The sequence below is a fragment of the Mustela lutreola genome, chromosome 8, assembly GCF_030435805.1.
Source record: "Mustela lutreola isolate mMusLut2 chromosome 8, mMusLut2.pri, whole genome shotgun sequence".
NCBI lineage: Eukaryota > Metazoa > Chordata > Mammalia > Carnivora > Mustelidae > Mustela > Mustela lutreola.
Window position 1 is genome coordinate 56,452,993 of NC_081297.1, and position 20,182 is coordinate 56,473,174.

The window sequence follows — 20,182 nt, forward strand, 5'->3', positions numbered from 1 at the left end:
GGCGAGAAGCGGGGGAGTGGGGGCACGGGACAGAGGGCGGGGGGGCTGGCGCCACCTGTGGCCTGTGTGGTGGGACCGAAGAACTGTTGAGCTCTTGTAGTGCTTGGGGGTGACTAGCTCCATGTGTTTCTTGGGTTTCCGTTTACCTTGGAGCCCTGGAAAAACGGAGGGAAACGTGTTGAAGCGTTTCAAGTCGTGCTGGGATCCGAGTTGGAACATACAGGGAGATGTTTCTGGAGCTTAAAAGTTGGGCCTACATTAGGCTCATAACTCACACTTGAGCCTCTTAAAACTCTTACTTATTTTGGTGACTCCGCAGAATAATTATTCGTTCACTCAGTGAATTGTTCTTGGATAATGATGACACATGTTTTCCAGGTTTATTGAGAAGTAGTTGGCATACATTACTGTTTATGTTTCAGGCACACAGCGTGATGGTTTGATTTACATATTTTGTAAAATGATTGTTGAAATAGGTTCAGCTAATATCCATCGTTCTTGTATAGAAACAAAAAGAAAAAAAAAGGAAAGAAAAAAATGTCTGTGTGATGAGAACTCAGGATTTATTCTATCAACTTTCCTATAAATCACATAGCAGTGGCAACCCATAGTCATCATGTTGTACATTACATCCCTCCTACTTACTTATAACAAAATTTGTGCCTTTTGTCCACCTCCCTGCAGTTCCCCCTTACCTTACCCTCTGCCTCTGGTAAGGACAAGTCTGATCTCTTTTTCTATGAGCATGGTGTTTGATTTTTCATTTGTTTATTTAGATGCCACACATAAGTGATATTGTATACTGTTTGTCTTTCTCTGACTTACATGCCTTCCAGGCCTATCCATGTTGTCACAAATGGTAGAATTTCCTCCTTTTTTATTGCTGACTAATATTCCATTATATGTGTGTTTTATATGTATACACACACACATACACACCCCACAACTTTATCCATTCATTCATCTATGGACATTTAGGTTGTTTTCCTGTCTTTGCCAACGACAGTAATGCTGTTATAAGCGTGGGTGTTCAGATCGCTTTCTGAGTCGTGTTTTGTTAGTGTGGGAAAATTTAAATTCAGATCCCAGTTGGATGAATGTTCTTGTATAAATCTTTTTCAAATAGACTTAACTGAAATAGAGAAGCCTGAGTTCTGTCTGATGTTGATGGTCACATGGAGACTGGGGAAGAAGGAGGTGACGGGTTCTACTTCTGGAATATTACACATTCCTAGCATTTTATTGTATTTTTGGATAGTCAAATTGGCACTTGAATTAGTTGTTAGTGGCTCCTCTTTATTCTCATGCTCCCTGCCTCCCCCATTTCCTTTCTCCAATATTTCCTTTTTCCCCCTTTGTGGAAGCTTCAAGATAAAAATGACTTAAATAGGGTGCCAGGTGGTAGGTTAGGTTAATTAGGTTCACTTTATAGTTGTATTTTTCTTCCCCCATTGCTGTTTACCATAGGGTTGAGAGGACAGAGAATCTTTGTGAAATGTCTGATGAACTGTCAGCAAAAGTTAAATTTCAGAGTTGCAGTTCCAGCTGTCTTTGCATCTACTGTGGATCTATATTGTAGATCTCTACAATTTATTTATTTTAAAGATTTTATTTATTTATTTAGGGAGAGAGAGAGCATGAGCCAGGGGGAGGAGCAGAGGGAGAGAGAGAAAAGCAGCAATCCCCATTGAGTAGGGAGCCTGATCCACTGCGGGGCTCATGCATTGCAGGTCTCCATCCCAGGACCCTGAGATCATGACCTGAGCCAAAGGCAGACACTGAACCGCCTGAGACACCCAGGCAACCCAATACCACAATTTAAAGCAAATATTTTAAAAACTTGTGTATGTAAAAATAGGGTGCCTGATATTTTTTAATGGAAAAGAGTCTGAAGGGGAAATAGCTTCCTTGCTTTTTCAGAACAAAAACCAAAGACTTTACAATTGCCTTCAAAGCCCTAGATCTGTAACACCCTTTCCTCCTCAACATACTCCTATGATCTCCTAGCCCTTCCTTGGGGCTCACTTCTGCCTCAGGGGCTATGCATTTACTCCCCAGATCTTCCTGGATTACTTTTTCATTATAAAAACGCATAACTTTGTCCCCTCATCTCTTTCAGTTCTTTATTCAACTGTCACTCAAACAGTGACATTTCCTTGGTTATTTAAATCGCAACCCCCCCTTTACATAATTCTCTATCCTACTTTTTTGCTTTATTTTTTTCCTTACCCTTAGCAACCTATAACATACCTATGTTTGGTGTCCCCCACTAGAAAGTAAGCCTAATGAGAATAAATAGGCTTGTTTGTTAATTGCTATGTCCTCAGCACTTAGCATAGAAGTTGCCATGCATTGGATGCTCAGCAGTTTTCTCCTTGTTATGAATTTTTGGTCATTATTGGTTGTCCTTGTAAGTGCGGAATGAATTATCACTAAGATTTTGTGAGGTACTCATTGGAAAAATTTGAGATTCTTTTTCTGTCGTTTTTTGCTGCATTTCTCTTTTTGACAGAAGTCTTGTACTTTCAGTTCATTGAAGAGAAGCACTTCTAAGGCAGAGGGGGTGAAGCACAGGGGATCTTTGGTGTTGGTGGTCCTAGACGAAGATTGTTTTAAACTCTCATGTGACTAGAATTTTTACCTCCTGCATCAGGCCCTTCCCTTGATGTGTGTTCATTTCCCTGATGAGACAGCTATTACCATCCTTACTTCTTTGGCCCCAAGGCACTGAACAGGCTAGTTCCCCTTTGAATTTTTCAGAGACTGAAGATGTTAATATTTACAGTGTGGGCTGTATGGGTTATATTCCCCCCCCCCCCCATTCATGTGGAGCCAGTTGAGTTAAAAAAACTATGAGAATAGCTTTCTCTAACAATGACGGAGTGGTTCATTCTGGGAACTTCTGATCCCCCCCCCCCATCCATTTGGGGGGGGCATTTTTAGCAACTAAATTCTGTATTAAGTCTGAGGAAAAAAGGAGCAGGCCTGCCTGAGTTCTGTGGATTATCCCTCATTTATTTTTTCCTTTCTCATTTCTTGGTTGGTGCATTTGTTACCTTTGTTGGCCTTTTGGCTAGAGTCGCCTAGATGAGGTTTCTCTTTGTGGCAGTCCTGGCCACTGTTCTCCAGCTTAGGAAGGTAAGGGTGTGAGAGAGGGGTTTTAACACTTTGTGGAAATGCTGGTGGCAAAGCCTTAAGTTTTTCGTTAAACCTTTGCCAGGACATTGAAAGCTGCCAGGGCTATTAGAGAACAGTTTGTGGGAGGGTGGAAAAATTGGGGATCTTGTATCTGTTGGAGTGGATGTGGTTCTGATATTAGTGTAAAGAAGTGACAAAATCAGAGATATATTAGTAGTTCTTATTTTGTGAATAATTTCTGACGTAATATAGGTAGATTGATAAATACTTCTATTAAACTTCTGTTGTCCCCTTTTATTTTTTTATTAAGAGTAGATTTTTTTTTTTAAAGATTTTATTTATTTATTTGACAGACAGAGATCACAAGTAGGCAGAGAGGCAGGCGGGGTGCCGGGGGGGAAGCAGGCTCCCCGAGGAGCAGAGAGCCCCATGTGTGGGGCTTGATCCCAGGACTCTGGGATCATGACCTGAGCAGAAGGCAGAGGCTTTAACCCACTGAGCCACCCAGGCACTCCTGTTGTCCCCTTTTAAATCCTTCCTCACAATTTCTAGGAAGTCTTTCTCATGCTCCAGAGATACTTAAACCACATTCTCACCTCTGATAGATAAACCTGAATACTGACAAAAATTACTACAAAGTGTAGGTAATGATTTCTGAATGATGCAGTGCTTATTCCTGTGCCAGATCTTTTCATGAACTCAAGGAAAGTTTTCAGGAAAAAGCGTATTTTGAAGAAGGGATTAAAAAGTGTTGCCTTTTGGTTGCATGATTTCAGAAAGTTCAGGAGGAGAGAATTTTGTGAAACTGTATGCTGTTGTTTGTTTGTTTTTTAAGGATTCTCTGTGCCTCCTTGGATAAGGGACTCCGAGTGTCCTTGTGTGAAATGTGCTCCCAATTTGCAAGTAGGAAAAATAACTGGACTCATGGCTTGAATGTGTGTGCATGAATACAGTTGGTGGGTCTAATTTTAGAGACCTTCATACACCATGGCCTCAGTATTTTCCTCCAGCTGTATCCTTACTCTCTGTGTAGAAAACATTTTGCTTAATAGTCTTTTAGTGGTTGGTTAACTTTTGTTCTTACCACGATTGCTAGTTTTATTTTATTTATTTTCGTTCTAAAGATTTATTTATTTATTTGAAAGAAAGAGCAAGAGCAAGAGAGAGAGAGAGAGAGAGAGAGCATGAGTGGGGTGAGGGGCAGCAGAAGACTCCAGGATCATGACCTGAGCTGAAGGCAGATACTTAACTGACTGAGCCATCTAGGTGCCCCCATGGTTGCTGATTTAGCAGTTTAGCACGTGTTCCATCTTTCCAGTGAAGTTTGTCCATTACTTCCTAGCTTTGAATTTATTTCTGAAAACAGAGATAGGAAAGATTTCTTTTTTTTTTTTTTTTTTAAAGATTTTATTTATTTGACAGAGAGAGATCACAAGTAGGTGGAGAGGCAGGCAGAGAGAGAGAGAGGAGAAAGCAGGCTCCCCACTGAGCAGCTCTAGCCCGATGTGGGTCTCATGATCCCAGGGTCCTGGGATCGAGCCCCATATTGGGCTCCCTGCTCATGGCTCCCCCATGGTTGCTCGTTCTCTCAAATAAATAAAATCTTAAAAGAAAATTGATGTTAATTGGGGTGCCTGGGTGGCTCAGTCGGTTAAGCGACTGCCTTCAGCTCGGGTGATGATCCTGGAGTCCCGGGATCGAATCCCACATAGGCTCCCTGCTCGGCAGGGAGTCAGCTTCTCCCTCTGACCTTCCCCCTTCTCATGCTTTCTCTATTTCTCATTCTTGCTCTCTCTCAAATAAATAAAAAAAGCTAAAAAAAAAAAAAAAAGAAAATTGATGTTAAAAGCTCTTAATTACAATAGTCTGTGTGATTTCATCATTTTCACTTGAGAAGTATGATAGGAAAGATTCTGGGATGCTTCCTAAATCCAGGTATTCTTTTGCTTTTCTTCAGGGTCTCTTGTGAGTTTTTCAGTTTGAGCCTATGCTGGGAAAGCTGTTTCTACTTTTCTAATTTTGAAAGTTAATTTCCCAGAGTACTTTCCTTTGCTTTAAAAAAAAAAAAAAAAAAAAAAGAACTTACCCAATTGGGAACCCCAGGAGAGATGAGAAAAAAGGTGCAAAATCCTCAGGTAGTCATGTCTCCAAAACACTTCTGGTATTTTTTAAGGACTCATTTTATTCTATTCCTCAGTTTGTTAACCAAAAAAGCATCAAAAATCTTTCATTCCTTTTAATTGCTTGCTTACTTGTCACACTCTGAGTTTTCTAAATTGTCAAAGAGTTTTGTTTTTCCTGGGAAACAATTTGCCGTCATTTGGGGGTATTTTTTTTGGGAAAAAAGTGAAACTTGTTAAGTGTTCTGTAACCTTTCTTCCCTGAGACCAATGTTCTGATTCTTCTATTTTTCTGATTCTCCCATTTTTCTATAGCTGTTAATACTATGTACAGCTATTTTTTTTTTCCCTATTGAATATCTCAAAAACTTCTTCATGCAAGTTAAAAACTATAGTTTCATCAAAGGTTCTGAAAGATCTCAGCTTAAGTCCTTATCCTATAGAGCTAGAATATAAGAATAAATGAAGCATTAGCAGGTTTTAAAAGAACGTAGTTTTTTTTTTTTTTTAAGATTTTATTTATTTATTTATTTGACACAGAGAGAGAGAGAGGGAACACAAGCAGGGGAAGTGGCAGAGGGAGAAGCAGGCTTCCCGCAGAGCAGGGAGCCCGATTCGGGGCTCGATCCCAGGACCCTGAGATCATGACCTGAGCTAAAGGCAGACACCCAATGACTGAGCCACCCAGGTGCCCCGAACACAGTTTATTTCTAATTGGTATTTATTAATTGTGAGTCGGTAGTGGGAGAAGAAAAGCTGGTCAAGTTTTGGTCAGCTATTTAGCTGTCTATTCTACCTATTCTATTTAGATTTTTTTAAAGATAATTTTGCTCTTTTTTTTTTTTTTAAAGATTTTATTTATTTATTTGATAGAGAGAGATCACAAGCAGGCAGACAGGCAGGCAGAGAGAGAGAGAGAGGAGGAAGCAGGCTCCCTGCTGAGCAGAGAGCCCGATGTGGGACTCGATCCCAGGACCCTGGGATCATGACCTGAGCCGAAGGCAGCGGCTCAACCCACTGAGCCACCCAGGCGCCCCAATTTTGCTCTTGTTATTAGTCTTCTTTAAAACAAAAAAAAAATTTTTTTAAAGATTTTATTTGAGAGCGAGTGAGTGCAAGAGCAGGGGCTTAGTGTAGGGCAGAGGGAGAGGGAGAAGCAGCCTCCCCACAGAGCAGAGAGCCCAATGCGGGGCTTCCGGGGATCATGACCTGAGCTTAAGGCAGATGCTCAGGCCGCTGAAGCACCTAAGTGCCCCTGTCGATACTAGTCTTCTATGCAGTTCTTGTCTGATGTACAGAATACAGATAGACTGTTTTAAGTATATTAACTGGTTTGCTTTACCACTTTGTTATCTTTCTTGTGTGGTTGCTTTTGGCCTATTTTATGTTGATAATATTTGTGCTGCAGTATTTATTACTACTAATAATCAAAATCATATTCATACCTGCAAAGTACTTTCTCTTTCCTAAAAGCTCATTGGAATTAAAGTGGTGTCAACGTTATATTAAATGACCAAATTTTCCAAGTTATATAGTTCAGGTTTTTTGTGGGGGCAGTGTTTTTGTTGCATATGTCAGTTGTAAGAATTTATGCATGGTTTTGGCATGTGATCAGCCTTATGGGCATTAGGTTATTCTTTGTCCTTTGGAGAACTAGTTGGATTAGACTTGTGAAAGCTTCTATTAGTTTCATAACAGAGAATTAGGAGGAAAGTAATCAAGGCAGTGACAATTGAAATTTAATAATTAATATATTTGAAATACAATTTTTCCCTATATTCACAAATTGTTCTTTTTACTAACTCTTCCCTTGTGATTCTTTGGGAAAAGGGAAGAAGAAAATCTAGGACAGTAATCAGCTGATAACTTCCAGGAAATAATGTGGGTAGGTAGCGGGTGAATATATACCTGCACAAGGAGTGGGCACTTACTGTTTCTAATGCTGTTGGTGGAGGTGGCCCAGCAGCCATCAAAATCAATGGGAAGAACATGGTAGACCTTATTCATCCTTTTTATCCTTATTTTATTCAGTTTTTTTGCAGCATTTGTGTTGACCCCCCTCTCTTGAAATTGAAATGTTTCAGTGACACTAATTTCTTTTCCACTTGGATTCCTGGCTCCTTTTCTCCTTTTCATTTCTTAGTGTGTGTTTTCCTTAAGATTTCAGTTGAATTCTGCCTCTCTCTCTTTCTTAAACTTTATTTATTTTTTTAAAAAAGATTTATTTATTTATTTTACAGAGAGAGAGAGAGAGAGTATATATCACAAGTAGGCAGAGAGGCAGGCAGAAAGAGAGAGAGAAGCAGGCTCCCCGCCAAGCAGAGAGCCTGATGTGGGGCTCGATCCCAGAACCCTGGGATCATGGCCTGAGCCTAAGGCAGAGGCTCAACACACTGAGCCACCCAGGCGCCCCTCTCATTCTTAAACTTTAATGGCGTAAACACTGCTTTGGAGAATTTGTTGAGTGTGGCTTACAAAAGTCTTCATGATCTGGCCCCGCTAACCTCTCTAACCTAACTTGTATTACACTTAACTGTTCTTACTACACTGTAGCCATAGTGGCTTTTTTCTGCCCCAAGGCCTTTGTACTTATAATTCCTTCTGCCTGAAATGTTATTCTCCCAGATCTTCACCTGCCTTACTTCTTATTTTTCAAGTCTTGACTCAGATGCTTCCTTCATAGACCTACCCTGACCACCTATACAAAATAATTAACCTCCCCCTTGTGCTTTATCACATTCTTCTGTTTATTATCTCCATAGCACTTACCACTGTCTTAAGTTATCTTGTTTGTTTTCTTGTCTGTAGTCTGCTTCACACCTAGAACTTAAGCCCTATGAGAACAGGGACCTTTTTTATTTGGTAACTGCTGTGTTTCTAAGGCCTAGAATAGTCACGCAGTACATATATGTTGAATGAATGAAATGTGGATTCTTGGGTCTTATCTGCAGAAATTTTGGTTTAGTAGGTTTGGGATGGAATTCGTACTTTAGCAAACATTCCAAGTGTTTCTGATTTCTCTGGTCAGTTGTCTTGGATGACATTTAGAAAAACCTTGCTCTACACAGGCAGTCAGTCTCATAGACCCTGATGGCTTTATTTAGCATCTATTACTATAAGCTGACAACTTGTGAGTCTCTGTCTCCAGTTCTGATGTCTTGCCTGAGCTCTAGGCTCATTTCTTCAGTAGTCTCTTCAGTATCTCCATTTGATTGGCACCTAGTTTCCTAGATTCAGCATAACTAAAGCAAAAATACTTTTACCATGGAAATTTTTTCTCGGAGTTCTTCTTTCCTGTTAATGATACCACCCAGGTGCATAAGCCAAGAAACCTCGGTGTTAGACTTGAGTCCTTACTCTTTAACACCCAGTAATTTTAAGTTATGTAGACTTTTTAATTTTTTATTTATTTTTTATTTTTAAAGATTTTATTTATTTATTTGACAGAAATCACAAGTAGATGGAGAGGCAGGCAGAGAGAGAGAGAGAGAAGCAGGCGATGCGGGACTCGATCCCAGGACCCTGAGATCAATGACCTGAGCCGAAGGCAGCGGCTTAACCCACTGAGCCACCCAGGTGCCCCAAGTTATGTAGACTTTTAACCTCCTCAGTCTGTCTTGAATCTTTCCATTTCTCTCCATCAGCGTCGCCACTTTCTTAGTTCAGGAGACCATTCTCTCTCATTCCAGAAACTGTGATGGGCTTTAACTGGCCTTCCTGTCCTAGTCTTGCTTTTCCTAATCTTTCATTTAGTTCTGTACCCTTCAGCTGAGAGAAGATTAAAATCTATTATTTTCTGCTGCTTATAACCTTTTAATGTCTTCTGTTTGCTCCCAGTACAGAGGTTGTTTTTTGTTTTGTTTTTTTTTAACCTGAGTGTTTTAACCTCATCTGCCTTATATTTTGCTGTCTTTCTTTTGCTTTCAGGCTTAGGCATCAGCTATAGATGAATTACTTGTTCTTTCACCCTCCCTGTTCTCTCACCTTGCTGCCTTGGCTAAAGCATTGTTTTCCCTGAATGCCTCTCTTCCCCAAAACAGCAAAAACAAAAACCTTCACTGGTTTGGGTATCATGTTCTGGAACCCTTTCAAGGCATCCTAAAGCTCTTATTTTGTCTGTGTGTTTTGAACCAGTTTCCATAATGCTGGGTTCCCTTTTGTCTTTACCTTACCATATTTCTCTCTTTGTATTCCATTCTGAGTTTCTGCTCACACTGAAGTTAAATTTGCTAGGATCGTGATCTCTCTTGTGCCAAAAGAGCTCTCTAAAACATGTGATTTTTGTCTTATTCCTTTACTAACTGTAAGGAAGAGAAGGAAAGAAAGAAACTAGATGATTTGAGGCATATGTTCTAGAGGTATATGTTCTAGATTGTGCTGTTACCAGTTGTTTTGCCTCTCCTCGTTAATGCCATTCCCAAGAGAACATTGTTTGAGTCTAGATTTGGACCAGAGCTATTCTAAGACCAGTAACTGAAACCCTGAGCTACATTTTTACCCTTTTAGCTAGTAACATCAAAGTTTTACCTTTCATATTATCATATATCTTCAGCCTTATATTACTTACCCCCTTTCCAATCTTTTTATTTTCCCTTCAGAGTTACTTGGTTTAAAATTTATCTTTGTGTTTTACTCTCCATCCTGTCAGTATTTTTGTTTATGAAGTCAAAATAGGGTTTTATGCTTGCAGTATTTTTCCTTTATGGTAAGGCAGAAATATATTTTTTCTTTTTGAATGACTGTGATGGCTGAAAAATTATGTATATTTGACCAACAAGATAGGACTTTTTTATTTATCACAAGTAGGCAGAGAAGCAGGCAGAGAGAGAGGAGGAAGCAGGCTCCCCGCTGAGCAGAGAGCCCAATGCGATGTGGGGCTCCATCCCAGGACCCTGGGATCATGACCCGAGCTGAAGGCAGAGGCTTTAACCCACTGAGCCACCCAGGCGCCCCGAGATAGGACTATTGAAAGAACACAAATCTGTTTCATTTCTGTATAGGCTTTATGAGAAGTCAAATCAAAGCCACTGTTTAAAACTCTGAATTTTTAATCCTGTTTAAAGTTCTCTGACGCTTTTCTGAGTTTAATCTCAATAATTGGACTGAATCATTGTCTTTGTATGTAGAATGGAGTTGATAGTCTGCTTCCTTCTAGGGTAGAGGAAAACTTAACTTTTGGAGGTATCTCTTAAAGTTAGGTACAATAATTCTTTGTGATAGATCTGATGATTTAAAATGTGGACACTTCGGTTAAGTGTCTGCCTTCTGCACAGGTCATGATTTTACGGTCCTGGGATTGAGTGAGGTGTCAGGCTCCCTACTCTGAGGGAGTCTGCTTCTCCCTCTCCTCCCCGCTCATGCTTTCTCTCACTATCTGTCTGTTCAACTCTCTCAAATAAATAAATAAAATCTTAAAAAAAAGTATGGACACTTGAGACTGAAGCTCCATTTAATGGATTCTTAAGCTAGTTTCAGTATTTTACTTCACCTATATTTAGTTAATAATACAGGAAAGGGGGGTGCCTTGGTGGCTCAGTCAGTTAAGTGCTGCCTTTGGCTCAGGACATGATCCCAGGATCCTGGGATCAAGCCCCACATTGGGCTTCCTTGTTCATCAGGGAGTCTGCTCCTCCTTTTCTCTCTGACCCTCCCCCCTTCTCATGCTCTCAACATGCTTTCTCTCTCTCAAAATAATAAAAGGAAATCTGAACAATACAGAAGAGGGACAAAGAGGTATCTGTAGATATTGAGCACACTTTCCATGTAGCTGAGTTCTATTTATACCAGCTTGGTGGCCACAGTCAGCAAGTATAGCCTGTCTCATAGAAGGACAGTCTGTATTAAACGTGATCAAATTACTAGGTTCTAAATAATGTTCTCCAGTGCTGTTAAGTAACACAACAGCATTGAAGTTAATGTTGGCTCTGAAAAATGCTGCTTTATTCCTGTGAGCTCTATTTTCTTCCTTTTTTCTCTTTGGAATTAACATTGCTTTCATAACTGCTTTTCTGTGTCTTGGTTGGGAAATGGCAGTTGTCTTTTCAGTTTAGTGGACTGGCTGGAAACAGACATAGGATCTATTCAGATCCATGTGTTCTAGGCCACAAGATTCTGTTCTGTTTCATCTTATCCTTTATTGTTGACTTGTGTTTTGCTCAATGCCCACAGTAAAGGCATTCTGCCAAATGAGGCCCCCTGAAAAGATGGTAGATTTTCAGGGAGGAATTACAGAGAGGGGACACCCAGTTGGCTCAGTTGGTTGTATGTTTGCCTTTGGCTCAGGTTTGCTTTTCTCTATTCTTCTTCCTTATGCTCTCCTTCTGTTTATTTCTCTCTAAAAAAAATCTTTTTTTTTTTTTTTTTAAAGAATTTATTCATTTATTTGACAGAGATCACAAGTAGGCAGAGGCAGGCAGAGAGAGAGAGAGAGAGAGGAGGAAGCAGGCTCCCCACTGAGCAGAGAGCCCGACATGGGAACCTGAGATAATGACCCAAGCCGAAGGCAGAGGCTTAACCCACTGAGCCACTCAGGTGCCCCTAAAATAAATCTTTAAAAATAAGAAAAAAAAAAAAAAAAGAATTACAGGGAGAGGGGAGAAGGTAAAAAAAGAAGAAAAAAGAAAATAATTATAGGAACTCACTTGCCACTGTTTGACTTTACCAGCCCAGCTTTTTTCACTTAACACAGATTGAGGTCTTTTATTTAGGCTGCTTTGGTGTACTGCAAGCCTATCGTATAGTATTAGCTTAGAAATAAGAAAACTTATCTGTTTATTATTGGTCTGTGTTTAAAGTGTCACTTACATGTTTTCTTCCTAGAATGGGTCTCTGTTAGAAGATCTTCTCTTAGCTTCTTGTTCTTCTGTATTTTTATAATAGAAAGAGGGATCTTCAAGTGAGGTTTATAGAACTGCTTCCAAATTCCTAATATCAAGAAAATTTATGAAAAGACCCAACTCATTCATTCACTCAGCTCTTTATTAAGTGCCCATTTGTTAGATATTGTGTTATATGCCAAAGAAACTTAAAAAAAAAAAAAGTGACATTGTCCTTATCCTTAAAGAGTTCATGTTTTATTATTCATTACAAAAAAATACAGTTAATCCTTGAACAACATGGGGGTTATGGGCCCACCCCCACTTCTCCCCCAGTAAAAAATCCAGGCTTGTTTGTTTCTTAAAGATTTTATTTATTTGAGAGAGAGAGAGGATGAACAGGGCGGGTGGGAAGATGAGGGAGAAACAGCCTCCCTGCTGAGCAAGGAGCCCAATGAAGGACTCCATTCCAGGTACCTGGGATCATGACCAGAGCTGAAAGCGGATGCTAAACCGACTGAGGCACTTGCAGGGTGACTGGGTGGCTCAGTGGGTTAAGCCTCTGCCTTCGGCTCAGGTCATGATCTCAGGGTCCTGGGATCGAACCCCACATTGGGCTCTCCACTCAGCGGGGAGTCTGCTTCCCGCCCCTCCCAACCCCCTCCTGCCTCTCTGCCTACTTGTGATTTCTCTCTCTCTGTCAAATAAATGAACAAAATCTTTAAATAAATAAATAAATCCAAGATCTCTTGTGACAAATTGGGAACTGGATTGCAAAATAGACTGGAATCAGGGAGTCCAGTTTAAGGGCAGTCAATATAATCTAAGTAAGATGTAAGCTCTGAAATGGTCCTGCAAGTCACAGGGATGGACAGATTCAAGAGAAATTTAGCAGGAAGAACCACTTAGAATTTGAGGGTGTGTGTGTGTGTGTACGCTCATGTGAGAGAGAAAGAGAGAGAGAGAGAGAGAGAATGAATAGTGCTGAGAGGGATGAGCTTTTGGATGACTCCTGGTTTTCTGGATTCCATACCAGGGTGGATGGTCATGTTATTGATGAGTTGGGGAATAAAGAAAGTTGTGTGTTTGGAAATAAAGGTGAGGTGTTTGGTTCTAGGCTGGTTGAATTTGAAGTACCTATGGAACTACATAGGAAATGCCTGAAAGGATGTTGGGTGTATGAGGTTGGAATTGGAGAGAGAATTTGAGGCTGGAGAGACATTTGTGAATCAACAGTATATACGCTGTAGTTGAAGTAATGGATTGAGTCATCTGAGGTTCATTTTGAAACTGAAAAGTTGAAGCCTGAGGAAGGAGCCTTGAAGAACACTAACAGTTAAAGTTGTGACTAATGGCAGTGGAGTCTTGGAAGAAAATTGAGGAAGTGAGGAAGGTAAATGGACAACCAATAAAATATGTGGACAGGACCTTAGAGAAGAGAGTTTGAAGGCAGAGGGAGGAAATTATGTCAAGTGGGGTAGAAAGGTCAAGTGTGGTAAGGACAGAAAAGAACTTATTGGATTTGGCACTCAGATCATTGGTGACATCAGTGAAAGTAGGGTCACTGGAGTGATGAAGGCGGAGACCAAATTGTATTGGGTTGAGTAATAAATAGGAGGTGAGGAAAATAAAGGCAAATAAGCCCTGTTTTTCTTTTCTTTTCTTTTTTAAAAGATTTTATTTATTTATTTGACAGACAAGAGATCACAAGTAGGCAGAGAGGCAGGCAGAGAGAGAGAGGAGGAAGCAGGCTCCCTACTGAGCAGAGAGCCCGATGTGGGGCTCGATCCCAGGACTCTGGGATCATGACCTGAGCCGAAGGCAGAGGCTTTAACCCACTGAGCAACCCAGGCACCCCAAGCCCTCTTTTTCAAGATCATAACAAAAAGGTGGAGACACGGGGCGCCTGGGTGGCTCAGTGGGTTGGACCTCTGCCTTTGGCTCAGGTTATAATCTCAGGGTCCTGGGATCGAGCCCCGCGTTGGGCTCTCTGCTCAGTGGGGAGCCTGCTTCCTCTTCTCTTTCTACCTGCCTTTCTGCCTACTTGTGATCTCCCTGTCAAATAAATAAATAAAATCTTAAAAAAAAAAAAAAGAGGTGGAGACAGAGGATAGTACTGAGGGATTGTGGGGTTCAAGGAAGAGTTTTTTTTAAGATGAGAGACTTGATAATATTTATATATTTGGGGAATGAGCAAGACAATAGAGAGTGGTCATAATGGAGTGAAGTTTTGAAGCATGTAGAGAAGATGAAATCCAGAACAGAGGTAGAATTGTTACCTTCTTTATTAAGTTAGAAGGAAAAGGTGAAGAAAGGGGTGGGGACAAATGTTTGATATCTGAACAAAGGAACTTGAAGGACTATTCCTTGTGTTGTAAGGAGACTTATACTTTGGGTTAGGGGCCTGATGTATTGAAAAGGGTTGTTAAAATAGGGACCTTAGGGGCCTTGAGAAGAGAGCCAAATTTGAGTAGCTGTTGAGAGAATGGGAGGGATAGCTGACCAGGAGTCCTATATGGGTAGGCAAGCAGAGTTGGGGGAGGTGGTGTGAGGGTAGGAAGGCAGTTCAAGTTGATAGAGTAGCCTGAGTGAAGACCTAGGAGTATTAAAGAATATGGTATGTATGGAGATATAGCATTATTTTGAATAGCTGGAGAGGATATATAGAGAGCCTGATTTTATGGTAGATTTTAAGAGCTATATTAAGGAATGTGGAATATTTTGAGGCAAAGAGAAGCCTCTGAATGTTTTTTTAAAAAGGCTTTATTTATTCATTTGAGAGAGAGTGAGATAGGGAGAACATATGAAGGGGGTCGGGGTGCAGAGGGAGAGAATCTTCAAGCAGATTCCCTGCTGAGCGCAGAGCCTGACATGGGGCCAATCCCACAATCCATGAGATCCTGACCTGAGTCAAAGCCAGGGAATCAGATGCTCAATCGACTGAGCTACCCAGGCATCCTGGAAGATTTTAGTCATAGAAATGTTTGTTTTACAAAAGTAGCTCTGGTAGCAATTTGGAGAAATATATATATGTATTTTTAAAGGTTTTATTTATTTCTTTGACAGAGATACAGCAAGAGAGGAAACACAAGCAGTGGGAGTGGGAGAGGGAGAAGCAGGCTCCTTGCAGAACAGGGAGCCTGGTGTGGGGCTTGATCCCAGGACCCTGGGATCATGACCTGAACTGAAGGCAGACGCTTAATGATTGAGCCACCCAGGTGCCCCTGGAGAAATACTTATAGGGGATATAGAGTAGAGGGGAAACACTAATTAGGAGGCTGGTGTTGTAGTCCATGCAGAATAAGTTGAAATCCAGATAGACCAGGGTATGCTGGGTAAGAAACAAACCCACACTCTCAATAGCTGGAAACAACGATTTATTTCTCATTCGTGCTACACGTCCATCAAGGGTAGGTCAGATGCTTTTAGTTATTGAGTGATTGGAGGCCAATAGAGCAGTTACCATTAGGAACATAGCCAGCTGCTCCATGGGAGGCAAAAAAGAGCTCTGGAGGTCTTGCCCCTTTAACTAAATTCTTTGCTCAGAAATGATAGAAGCAGAGAAGAGGGGATAGGAGCTGAGATCAGAGGGATCAAGGAGATGGTGCATAATGTGAATAAATGACTCTCAATTTCTGTCTTGGGTAAATGGGTGGTATTGTTAACTGAAATAAGAAAGGGGTAGGTTTGGGAGCACCTAAATGTATAAAGCAAATATTAACAGAGAAAGGGAGAAATAGCAATATAGTAATAGGGGACTTTAATACCCTAGTTTCATCAAGGGATAGAAATCCAAACAGAATCAGTAAGGAAGCATTCCCTTAAGAGACATGTTAGACCAGATGGACTTAACAGATATACACAGAACATTCTATCCAAAATCAAGAGAAAAAAACATTCTCAAGTGCTCACAGAATATTCTTCAGGACAGATAATATGTTAAGCCACAAAACAAGTCTTAATAAATTTAAGAAGATAGAAATTATATCAGGGATCTTTCCCAACTACAATGGTATGAAATGAGAAATTAGTTACAAAAAACAACAACTGAGGGGCACCTGGATGATTTGGTTAAGGGAATCAAGCCCTGCACTGGGGTCCCTGTTCAGCAGAGAGCTTCCTTGTCCCTCTCCCTCTGCTGCTCACCCTCTTGTGCGCTTGTGCATGCTCTCCCCCTGTCTCTCTGTCAAATAAATAAAATCTTTAGAAAAAAGTTTATTAGAAAAAGAAGAGGGGCACCTGGGTGGCTCAGTGGGTTAAGCCTCTGCCTTCAGCTCAGGTCATGGTCTCAGGGTCCTGGGATCAAGGCTCGCATCAGGCTCTCTGTTCAGCAGAGAGCTGCTCCATCTGCTGCCTCTCTGCCTACTTGTGGTATCTCTCTCTCTGTCGAATAAATAAATAAAATCTAAAAAAAAAAAAAAAGTAAAAGAAAAAGCAGAAAGCTGGGAAATCCACAAATATTTAGAGATTAAACAACATGCTCTTGTTTGAACAACAATTGGATCAGAGAAGCAATCAAGAAAAATAGAAAAATACCCAGAGACAAGTGAAAATGGAAATATAATATACAAAATACTAAACCTATGGGATGCTGCAAAAGCAGTTCTAAAAGGGAAGTTGATAGTGATAAATGCTTACATTAAGAAACAAGGGAGATGTCAAGTAATCTAACTTTATACCTCAAGAAACTAAAAAAAAGGGTAACTCTCTTGGGTCCCCTCCCTCTTTGAGAGCTTTGTACTAATCACTTTACTATCGCTCAGTAAACTTTGGTGCCCACCAAAAGGAAAAAAAAAGAAACTAGAAAAAGAAGAGGTTGAATTAAGCCCAAAGTTAGTGGAAGGAAGGAAATAACAAAGATCAGAGCAGAAGTAAATGAAGTAGAGACTAAAAAGGTGATAGAAAAGATAAATGAAACAGAGCTGGTTGTTTGAAAAGATAAACAAAATGGACAAATCTTTAGCTAGGCTTACCAAGAAGAAAAGAGAGAAGCTTCAAAATCAGAAATGAAAGAGAAGACATTACAACTGATTCCACAAAAAAATAAAGGATCCTAAGAAATACCATCAATGATTATATTCCAACAAATTGGACAACCTAGAAGAAATGGATAAATTCCTAGAAACATACAACCTAACAAGACTGAATCATGAAGTAAAAAATCTGAACAGACCCATTACTGGTAAGGAGATTGAACCAGTAATCAAAAGCCTAGCAAGAAACAAAAGCCCATGGGGCGCCTGGGTAGCTCAGTGGGTTAAGCCGCTGCCTTCGGCTCAGGTCATGATCTCAGGGTCCTGGGATCGAGTCCCGCATTGGGCTCTCTGCTCAGCAGGGAGCCTGCTTCCCTTCCTCTCTCTCTGCCTGCCTCTCTGCCTACTTGTGATCTCTCTCTGTCAAATAAATAAATAAATAAAATCTTTAAAAAAAAAAAAGAAACAAAAGCCCAGGACCAGATGGATTCACTGGTGAATTCTGTGAAATATTTAAGGAAGAATTAATACCAGTCTTTCTCAGACTATTCCAAAAAGTAGGAGGGAATACTTCCAAACTTATTTTCAGAGGCCAGGATAACCCTGATACCAAAGCCAGACAATGGAACTATAAGAAAAGAGAATTACAGGTCGATATCTCCAATGAATCCTCTTGTATACAAAAATCCTCAACAAAATATTAGCAGACTGAATTCAGCAATACATTAAAAGGATCATAGGCTGTAATCAAGTCCTGTTTATTCCAGGGATACAAGGATGGTTCAACATTTGCAGGTCAGTCTGATAATACCACTTTCACAAAATGAAAGCTAAAAAACATGATCATCTCAATAAATGCAGAAAAAGCATTTGACAAAGTGTGGCATCCATTTATGGTAAAAACTCAGTAAATCACAAGCCCACAGCTTATGTTATACTCAGCAGTGAATAACTGAAAGCTTTTATTTGCCACCTTTTAATTTTTTTTTTAAAGATTTTATTTATTTTAAAGAGAGAGCAAGAAAAGAACAGAGAGAGAGAGAAAGAGAATCTGAAGCAGACTTGGCCCTGAACACAGTGTGGTGTGGGGCTAGATCTCACAACTGCAAGATCATGATCTGGGCCAAACCAAGAGTCAGATGCTTAACCAGCTGTGCCTCTTCTTTGCCACTTTTATTCAGCATAGTGACTTCTGAAAGTTCTAAGTGGAGCAGTTGAGCAAGAAAAAGAAGTAAATGGCATCCAAATCAGAAAGGAAGAAAGTAAAACTGTCTCTGCATGTGACATATGTAGAAGACCTTAAAAGAAGTTAAAAAAAGTTAGAACTAATAATGCATTCAGTAAAGTTGTAGGATATAAAATCAATATACAAAAGTTAGTTATATTTCTATATACTAATAATGAACTATCAGAAATACTAAGAAAATAGTACTATTTACAATTCTATCAAAAATAATAAAATACCTAGGGATAAATTAACCAAGGAGATGAAGGACCGTTACATTGAAAACTCTTAAGACATTGATGAAATAAATTGAAGATACAAATAAATGGAGAGATAGCCTATTTTCATGGATTAGAAGAATTAATATCGTTAAAATGTCCATACTACGCAAAGCAATCTGTAGATTCAGTGTAATCCCTATCCACATTCCACTGGCATTTTTCACAGAGAGAGCAAACAATCCTAAAATTGTATGGAACTACAAAAGACCCTGAATAGCCAAAGAAGCTTGAGAACAAAACTAAAGGCATCCCATTTCTTGACTTCAAACTATGTTACAAAGTTGTAGTAATCAAAATGGTGTAATGGTGTGAAAACAGACACATAGATTGATGGAACAGAATAGAGCCCAGAAGCAAACTCAGGCATATATGGTCAATTAATTTATGATAAAGCAGCCAAGAATATATAGTGGGGAAAGGATAGTCTCTTCAGTAAATGAGGTTGGGTAGACTGGACAGCTATCTTATATCATACATAAAAATTAAAAAATGAATTAAAGATCCAGGAAACAGACCTGGATTCATAAAACTCGTAGAGGAGAACATTGTGTTTTTCTTGCCATGTGCATTTTTGTGATGATTTTTTAAAATTTCACACCAAAAACAAAGGTAACAAAAGCAAAAATATGCAAGTGGAACTACATCAAACAAAACACTTTTCTATAGGGGTTGCTTGGCTGGCTCAGTAGAGCATGTGACTCTTGATCTCCATCAAGTTTGAGCACCATGTTGGACATAGAAATTATTTTAAAAATAATTTTAAAAAGCTTTTGTACAGCAAAGGAAACTATTAACAAAATGAACAACCTGAATGGAAGAAAAATTTTGCAAATCATATATATAGTAAGGGGCTAATATCCTCAAATACATGAAGAATTCATACATCTCAATAGAAAGAACACAACCTTTTTTTTCTTTTTTTCTTTTTTTTTTTAAGATTTTATTTATTGGGGCGCCTGGGTGGCTCAGTGGGTTAAAGCCTCTGCCTTCGGCTCAGGTCATGATCCCAGCATCCTGGGATTGAGCCCCGCATCCGGCTCTCTGCTCTGCGGAGAGCCTGCTTCCTCCTCTCTCTCCTGCCTCCCTGCCTGCTTGTGATCTCTCTCTCTGTCAAATAAATAAATAAAATCTTTTTTTTTTTTAAAATATTTTATTTATTTATTTGACAGACAGAGATTACAAGCAGGCAGGGAGGCAGGCAGAGAGAGAGGAGGAAGCAGGCTCCCTGCTAAGCAGAGAGTCTGATGCAGGGCTCAGTCTCAGGACCCTGAGACCATGATCTGAGCTGAAGGCAGAGGCTTGACCCATTGAGCCACTCAGGCACCCCACACCTTTAAAAAAAAAAATATTTATTTATTCAGTGAGACACAATGAGAGAGGGAACACGAGCAGGGAGAGTGGGTGAGGGAGAAGCAGGCTTCTTGTGGAGCAGGGAGCCCAATGTTGGGCTCGATCCTAGGACCCTGGGATCATGACCTGAGCCGAAGGCTGATGCCCAGTGACTGAGCCACCCAGGTGCCTGAAAAAGCACAATCTGATTTTAAAATGGGCAGAGGAGCTGAATGGACATTGTTTTTAAAGCATACATGCAGATGGCCGATAGGTGCATGACAAGGTGCTCAGCATCATT

At 40.1% G+C, this 20,182-nt stretch overlaps 1 protein-coding gene across 5 annotated transcripts in view; it reads left to right on the forward strand.

Annotated features, from left to right (window-relative positions):
• Positions 1–20,182, forward strand: part of R3HDM2 (R3H domain containing 2) — a 163,313-nt gene that overhangs the window by 464 nt on the left and 142,667 nt on the right. The window lies entirely within an intron of this gene.